This window comes from Panicum virgatum, chromosome 1N, assembly GCF_016808335.1.
Source record: "Panicum virgatum strain AP13 chromosome 1N, P.virgatum_v5, whole genome shotgun sequence".
NCBI classification, from domain to species: Eukaryota; Viridiplantae; Streptophyta; class Magnoliopsida; order Poales; family Poaceae; genus Panicum; species Panicum virgatum.
Window position 1 is genome coordinate 51,792,914 of NC_053145.1, and position 9,033 is coordinate 51,801,946.

Here is a 9,033-nt window from a genome sequence, read left to right on the forward strand (position 1 = left end):
CGAGAGAGGGAGGGAAGCTCCTAGGTCTCTGCTAGAAGAGGAGCCGGTTGAGGTGAGTGCTCAGTGGTGCTGAGAGTATGGCGATGATCGCGAATGTAGGTGATGATAGCTAACGCCCAAAACATCCCCCTTAAAGGAAGCCCGCCTCCTCCTTTTATAGTCACAAGGAGGGGCGGGGTACATGAGCAGTGGGACATGGAAGTCGTCGTCTTCCCCCAAATCGCAGGGGTGCAGTGGTCTAACACTGTAGGAAGTACACTGTGGGGTATGGCATCGGGCGTGGCAGTCGTCCTGGATATCGTCCTTGATCTTGCGGAGATCACGCCGACGTCCTGCCAGCTCCAGTAGGCGGCTTGTTCGTCGCCGTAGGGTGTACCGTCCTGCATATGTGGCATGGTGGCGTTCCGTGGGCCCTGTAGGTTAGGGTCTTGTGTGCACCAGTGGTGGCGGGGCACGCGGCAGTCCTGGACCCCCTGGTCGGAGTGCTGGCGTGCACTCTAGGAGGTCCGAGGGTTGCGTGGAGGTCCTGGACCCCTCGAGGGGGCAGATCCGGGACTCCGGCTGCATGTGTTGTGCGTTCCTCTTGGAGGGGTACGTGGCGTCGCCGGACCCTTTCCTAAGCAGGAGGCGGGTCCGGGGCCATGCGTGTGATGAGGTGGAGTCCGGATGGCCGGAGTTTGTAGAATAGTACGAGAGCAGTGACCGGAGTTGGCGGACAGGACTCCAGTCACAGCCACTGTGAGGAATGGTGGCCTGACACCATCTGTCCTGGGCGCTGTGGTGGAGTGGTTGGCCATTAATGACTCCGCACGACGGGCGGTTGAGCAGCAGGGCCATTTTGTCCCTTACGCCGAGGGGTGGCCTCGAGCGAGGCGGAAATGAGTTACCTGCTCGAGGGAGGTTCGCTGCCCTCGAGTGAGGCGGAGATGATTTGCCCGCTCGAGGGCAGATCCGCTACCCTCGAGCGAGGCGGAGATGCGGGGCGCAGTCGAAGCTCCCGATGGGAGCCCTTGAGCGAGGCGGAGATCTTCCCGCGGGCCCGAGAGGGGGGCGAATGAGCCGCATGCTGGGCTTCTTTGAGTCATTTCCTTTCTTCCAGATTGGAAGGAGGCCGTGGGCCTTCGTGGGCCCCGTTGCCTTAACACGTGTTTGCATTTTTTAGAGTGATCTTAGTACCCCGATTAGGGTGTCCCTAATCTTGGTACCCGACAGTAGCCCCCGAGGCTTTGGTCGAGTCAAGGGATTCGGCCAAAGGGTATTTCGGCGATTTTCCCCCTTTGATGTGATCGGTCGGTGCTGTACACCCGCCATGCGCGCTTGGGTGCCGGCCCAGCGGATGTGACATCTCATTGGTCGGGGTAGTGCGCCTGCGGGGAGAGTACTTCGAGGCACGCGCCCCTTTTGTTTTGTTCCGGGGACAAGACGCATCAGCGTGCTGAGCAGGCCAGAGCCACGATGGTACCTGCTGCTCTGCGGCTGGCGTGTTTGCCATGCTGTCCCGTACTCAGGGTCTCGGCCCTGCTTCCCCTGGTCGCCTTTCGGGGTGCCGTTCGAGGGGGGTTGGCCTGGGCCGAAGCTGTGCCGCTTAACGCTCAGGGACTCGGCTTTATTTCGTCGCGTCATGTCTCGGCACGGTGACCGAGGGTATCTTTCACTCGTGGAGTGCCGCACAGTCACGGGCTGCCCAAACCTTCGCCCTTCGACAGGCTCGAAGCTTGGCACCCGTCGCAGCTATAAATAAGGGTCGTGGGGTTCACTTTCTTCTCCAACTTCCCTGCTCTTTCTTCCAGCATTGCCTAAGTCTTGTAATGCTTTCCTTTGCCTTTCGTGATCGGCCCCCAGATGGGGTGGCCTGGCTTTTTTAGGTTTTGGTTCTAGAAGAATGCTTGCGAGCGGCGGGGGAATGCCGGAGAGGGTGTGCGCACCATCCCTCAGCTTCAGTGGGATCAGCAGAAGAGCATTGGGCCCGAGGGGACTTCTCCTGCGATGTCCCCTAGCCTGAAGGGGGATGGAGACGCCTAACCATGGCGTTAGTGCCAGGTTTGGTGGCTGTTCTTCGCATCGTCCCCCCCGGCAACAAGGTTGCTCTCGGGGAGACGGTGCGGAGGGTGCTGTCCGCCAGCTCAGCCCCCCGCAAGGTCTTCGGTGGAGGAGATGTTAGAAGAAAGCTTGCGAGGAGAGCATCCCGCTGGACCCGTGCGGTCTGGGGGCTGTTCCTCGCATCCCTAGCAGCCTGGCCGTCGCGCCAGCCAGGGGCTTGGGGCCTTTCTTCGTCGCTCACTCCTCCCCAAGACAGGGAAAATTGCCACACAGGTGGCAACATATTTGTATTTTTCGACGGCTTCACGCCGGTAACCCTTTGTAATATTTAGTTGCATCGAGCAATAAAAGTCCCTCTCTTCTTTACGGGGAGGACAACCGAGGGTATAGGGATATACAGAGGGTTACAGGTCTCGAAAATGTGTGAAGTTTCCTCCATGGGGGCGCGTCAGCGCACCCGCGGGTGTAGCCCCCAAGGCCTTGTAGGAGTGTTTGTACTCGTCCAAGGGCTATAAACGTCATCCTGATGGGTTGCTTCACTGGGGTGGCTGTTCAGCGTCTTTTTCAGCCGGCATCGGCACTCTTTCAGCCGCCCTCGGCATTCTCAGTGTTGGTACAGCGACCCGGCGTTCAGCTTAACCATCAGGTGGGCACGCGTTAATAGTAGGGAATTTGGTTAGACACGCGGAACTTCACGGTTGACGGTCGTCGACTTATTTGAGGGTGCGGCCTGAGCCGCGGTGTGCGAGGAGCCCCCGAGCCCAGGCCCTCATGAAGGCATTCAGGGGAACCTTCGACTTTGATTACGACCTTGGTCGCCCTTCTGCAGGGAGGAGGGGTGAAGCGCACCATGCTACCCATGCCCGGGCCGCGAGCTATGGCTGCTTCTGTGAGCTATTAGCGGGTAGTTCAAGTGGACGTCCGTGCCCCGTTCGATAAGGGTCGGCTCGTGGTCCATGGACACGTCACATAAAGCGCTTGCGAAGGTTCGCTAGGCGGGGCTCAGACCCGTTCGATAGGGTCCGAGGGCTCGATGCTCTCCTTCGATGGGATCCCCCTACTAGGCACCCTCAACTGGCCTTGAACACTGCGTAGGATGTCCCGAGGAGAAGGAGGTGGCCATCCAGAACGTGGAGGCCGCCCTCAAGGAGAAGGAAAACTCCTTGTCCTCGCTCGGAGAGGCCGCCCGAGTCCAGAGGGAGGAGGCGCAAAAGAGCATCATGGGTAAGTACCTTCGAGTTTTCGTTGGTTTGTTTCTTTTTGCAACTTACGTTGATTTCCTTTGCTCAGAGCTGAGGCAGAAGGTGGCGGATGAGTCCGCGGCGAAGGAAGCAGTCCACACCGCACTCACGGTGGCGCAGGCGGAATTCGCTGAGCTGGAGCAAACCGCCGTGAGCGTGTGCCAAGGGCTCGAGGGGGAGGGTGCCGTCTCGGGCAGTTCGGTGATCAGCCGCCTGCGAGCGCTAGGCGGTCGGATTGCCGATCATGCCAAGAGCACCTTCCGCCTCGGTGTCCTGCGGGCCCTCGCCGTGGCCTCGACACACTACCTCATGGATCTCCAGAGGGTGTCATCGGGGTACGTCGTTCTTGATGACACTGATGCGGACGCCGCGTCGGCCATTATGGACGACGCCGACGCAGCTGCGGAGGAGTTCATCATAGTCCTCGCTGGGAAGCTCGAAGCTGACATCCCTCCCATAGCCGAATTCGATGCCGCTGAAGACCCGCAAGGGGGGATGGTAGCCTGTAGGAAGTCTGGGCCTCGAAGCCCATGTAATAGGTTAGTGTTCATTGTAATTACACTTTGTAATCGTGTCTATGAATATAAGATATTTGTTTTCGTTAAATCGACTGTGTGGCCCATCGAGGCCTTGTGCGTTCGAGCCCGCGTTTTCATTACTCCACTTCCGTGTTCTTGTACTCGACTTAGATAAACTTCTGCGAGGAATTTCGCGTTCATAAGCAACGTAGGTGTAGGGTGGTGACGGGGTGTCGTATCTTGGAGGCGTAGGCGGCCCCACGACTCGGCCGGCCCCGTACCGTAGTTGCTTACGCCTCGCGTCCGTTTTTTTCCAAGTGTACGAGAAGCTTAGAGGCGAGACGGAAGTTTTTCGAAAAAATGTTGGCGATTTTTGGGGACGTTCGGGGGTTCCCCCCGTAATAGCCCCCAAGGGAGGCATGGCTTTGCCGAGGGTAAAGCCAGGCGTATCTCAGTGTTCGTGCGCATCCGAGCCTTCGAGGGTTCGGATGGTTCCCAAAAATAAACAAGTAAATCATACTTCTTTATTATTTCGGGAAATCGAGAATGCGAGTACAAACGATGTACAAATAGCTCGGAATTCTAAGGGTAGAAGCGACGTAGCTGTTGTATGTTCCAAGCGTTGGTGAGGACTTCACCTTTTTCGTTCGCCAGCTTGTACGTGCCAGGTTTGAGCACCTCGGCGATTATGTACGGGCCCTCCTATGGCGGTGAGAGTTTGTGGCGGCCCCTGTTGTCCTGTCGAAGCCTCGGCACCAAGTCCCCTTTATTGAGGTCTCGGCGCCGGACTCTCTGCGCTTGATATCTTCGTAAAGACTGCTGGTAGCGTGCAGAGTGTAGGAGTGCCACGTCTCGAGCCACGTCCACTTGATCCAGCGAGTCTTCACGAGCTCGCTGGTTCTGCTGCTCTTGGTATGCCTTGAGCCTTGGCGACCCGTATTCCAAGTCTGTGGGGAGTATGGCCTCGGCGCTATAAACGAGGAAGAACGGGGTAAAGCCCGTGGCTCTGCTTGGGGTCGTCCTCAGGCTCCAAATGACCGAGCGTAGCTCCGTGAGCCACTTCCGACCAAATCTGTTCAGCTTGTTGAAGATCCTTGGCTTCAGTCCCTGGAGGATGATGACATTGGCACGCTCCACTTGCCCGTTCGTCTGTGGGTGCGCCACAGCCGACCAGTCCACACGTATGTGGAAATTATCGTAGAACGCTAAGAACTTCTGGCCTGTGAACTGGGTGTCGTTGTCGGTGATGATTGAGTTCGGGACCCCGAACCTGAAGACGATGTCGGTGAAGAATAGAACCGCTTGCTCGGATTTGATCTTGCCGATGGGTCGAGCCTCGATCCACTTGGAGAATTTGTCGACTGCCACCAGCAAGTGGGTGAAGACGCCGGGCGCCTTCTGCAGTGGACCGACAAGGTCCAGTCCCCACACAGCGAAAGGCCATGTAATGGGGATGGTCTGCAGAACGTGCGCGGGGAGGTGCGTTTTTCGAGCGTAAAATTGGCAACCCTCACAGGTCCGCACGACGTCGGTGGCGTCGGCAACTGCGGCCTGCTGCACGGCCTGCTGCACGACAGCTTGCTCGATGAGACACAGAGCTCTCGGCATGCTGCACGACAGCTTGCTCGATGAGCACCTGTGCCTCGCGGCGCAAGTTGCGGCCCGAAGGCGTCGATGGCTCGAGCATGGCTTGGAGTAGGTAGGCCGCAGCGACGAGTTTTTCGCCGGCATCTTCAGTTCTGGAGGTTTGTCGACGTTGTCGTCTACTAGGATATGCTCTCGGGCAACACATCCAGCCGCCTGGGCATGTGCACCACGCGCGGTACGTTGCTGCTCGAGTGCGGTGCGCAGCTCCTGAGTCTGCCGACGCTGCTCGTCGAGCTTGGCTTGAAGCTCTTTGAGCTGTGCCAGCTGTGCTTGTTGCACCGCTGAGCTTGACGAAGAAGAAGGGACCGCAGGCGGCACCACTGGTTGGTTCGCCTGTGCGGCAGCCCCGCTGTCCCCGTGGTCGCCCGGGGCGTTGTCGTTTTGCTCGTCCGCAAGCTCTGCCATGAAGCATTCCTGAGTGGGATTGTACACCCCCTCACTGGAATCCTCAGAGAAGATGAGGCAATAAGCCGTCACGAGCTGGAACGAGCGAAAAGCATCAGGGTCGTGGATCCCGGAGTAGTCCTCGGCCTGCTCGTCCGTGAAGTTTTTCATGAAGAAGTTGATGTCGTCGGCAATCGAACTCGCCGTCTCGGGGTAGGATTCGTCAGGAGACGACGCGATGAGGTTGCGGATCGATAGGAGATGATGACCCGGTAGATCCTCATACTCGGTGAAGTTAGTGCTGATTGAAGAGGCGTAGGTGGCAGCGTTGCGCATTCCAAATGGAAAGGGCGACGGCGAGGTTGAGCCCCCCTGGGAGGCACTGGTGCTGCAGTAGATGATGATTCCATCGCAGACAACGCCGATGCTCGTGATGACGAAGCGGTGGCCCCATTGGCCGCGATGCTGAGTTGCGACATGCCAGCCTCAACCCACGTGGGGGGGGGGACTGTGGCGTGCCGCACGGCGCTGCTCCGCGCGTGTTTGTCGTGAATGCTGGCCCGAGCGCCTGTTGCGTCGGGCTAGTGAAATCGGAGTGACGGGGTTGCGTCTGGGCGAGAGGAGCTCCATGAGGTAACCATTGCCGGTTGCTCTGAACTCGAGACTCCCGAACTAGATCACGTATTCCGCTGGGAGCAGAATCGAAATGCCCATGTGGTATGTGTTGGATCTGCCTGCCATCCCTGGAGATCAAATGGGAACAAGAGAGAGTGTCACACAGCGTCGCCCCTACCTGGCGCACCAACTGTCGGTGCCCTGACCCCGGGGGGTCCGGATCCCAACTAGTAAATGTTGCATGTTTCTTCGTCCCAGATGTTGTAGCAAGAGGCAACACAGTAACGCACGGTTTATCCTGGTTCCGGTCGCGGGACCGTACATCTAGCAAAGGGGGTGTGCGAGGACACTGTATTATCTTGCACCCGGGGTGCTTGTAGTAGGGGGTACAAGCGAGACGTGAGAGGGAGGGAAGCTCCTAGGTCTCTGCTAGAAGAGGAGTCGGTTGAGGTGAGTGCTCAGTGGTGCTGAGAGTGTGGCGATGATCGCGAATGTAGGTGATGATAGCTAACGCCCAAACCGCCCCCCTTAAAGGAAGCCCGCCTCCTCCTTTTACAGTCACAAGGAGGGGCGCGGTACATGAGCAGGGGGCGTGGAAGTCGTCGTCTTCCCCCGAATCGCGGGGGTGCAGTGGTCGAACACTATAGGAAGTACACTGTGGGGTACGGCGTCGGGCGTGGCAGTCGTCCTGGATATCGTCCTTGATCTTGCGGAGATCGCGCCGGCGTCCTGCCAGCTCTAGTAGGCGGCTTGTTCGTCACCGTAGGGTGTACTGTCCTTCATATGTGGCATGGTGGCGTTCCGTGGGCCCTGTAGGTCAGGGTCTTGCGTGCACCAGCGGTGGCAGGGCACGCGGCGGTCCTGGACCCCCTGGTCGGAGTGCTGGCGCGCACTCTAGGAGGTCCGAGGGTTCTGTAGAGGTCCTGGACCCCTCGAGGGGGCAGGTCCGGGACTCCGGCTACGTGTGCTGTGCGTTCCTCTTGGAGGGGTACGTGGCGTCGCCGGACCCCTTCCTAAGCAGGAGGCGGGTCTGGGGCCATACGTGTGATGAGGTGGAGTCCGGACGACCGGAGTTGGTAGAATAGTACGAGAGCAGTGCCGAGCCTATCTTGTCACGCGTCGCAGGTTCCACAGTGCTGCCACAGCGTCCGGGATGGCGGAGCAGTGATCGGAGTTGGCGGACGGGACTCCGGTCACAGCCACTGTGAGGAATGGTGGCCTGACACCGTCTGTCCTGGGCGCTGTGGTGGAGTGTTTGGCCTTTAATGCCTCCGCACGATGGGCGGTTGAGCGGCAGGGCCGTTTTGTCCCTTACGCCGAGGGGTGGCCTCGAGCGAGGCGGAAATGAGTTACCTGCTCGAGGGAGGTTCGCTGCCCTTTAGCGAGGCGGAGATGATTTGCCCGCTCGAGGGCAGATCTGTTACCCTCGAGCAAGGCGGAGATGCGGGGCGCAGTCGAAGGTCCCGATGGGAGCCCTCGAGCGAGGCGGAGATCTCCCCGCAGGCCCGAGAGGGGGGCGAATGGGCGCATGCTGGGCTTCTTTGAGTCCTTTCTTTTCTTCCAGATTTGAAGGAGACCGTGGGCCTTCGTGGGCCCCGTTGCCTTAACACGTGTTTGCATTTTTTAGAGTGATCTTAGTACCCCGATTAGGGTGTCCCTAATCGTGGTACCCGACAATATGCAGTTTTATAAAATAGGCCAGTAGGTTGTGTTTATAAATTAGGACAAAATATGCATCAAAGGATAAGATTGAACTTGCCGTTCACAAAGCCTTCCGGGAAGTCCTGATCGAGGTACTAGTCCTCGCACACCTGCTCATGGTACTGCTCGTCGACGGGTTCTCCCTTGTTCACACCGTGATCTACGGTTCACACCGTGATCTACGGTGCACACAAACAAACACACAATAAAGAAAAAGAAATAAAAGGTTTTATCGTCGAGCTCGAATCGGAAGAAATTAAGATATGGATATGGGAGTAATATTTTTGGGTGGTTCTCTAATGGCATGGCCGGAATTATGTTAAAAATGGCGTGGTAAAGTTTCGGGGCAGACGGAGGATTTTTGGCGCATGAAATGATAGGCCGAAGAGGGGTTTAGGGGCTAAATAAGGATCCGGGGACCTGTTTGTAATTATTTCTGGGAGTGGTAGGACTTGAATAGAATTTTGGAAAAGGTTCGGGCTACTATTGAAATTAGGCAGGGACCTACTCATAAATATTTTATATAGTGGAGGGGCTTATTTTTTAAAAGAAATAAGAGAGGGGCTTCTTCGTAATTATTTTTGGGATGGCAAGGGCTTGATTGGAATTTTAGAAAATATCCGGGCTACTCTAAAAAAGGGCAGGGGTCTATTTGGAATTATTTTTATATGGTGCAGGGGTTATTTCCTAAATAGGAAAACATGGAGGGTTTGTTTGGAAAAAGAACATAAGAGGGGGAAGGTTCTTAAAGGAATAGAAGGAAGGGCAGGGGGCTCTGCGCAAAAATGCCTTCTTCCTCCTCTCGCCACGGGAAACAGAGGAGGGGGGCCATGGGGCGGAGGCGTCTAGGCCGGCGGCCCTGGGCCATGGCGGCGGCCGGTGGTAGG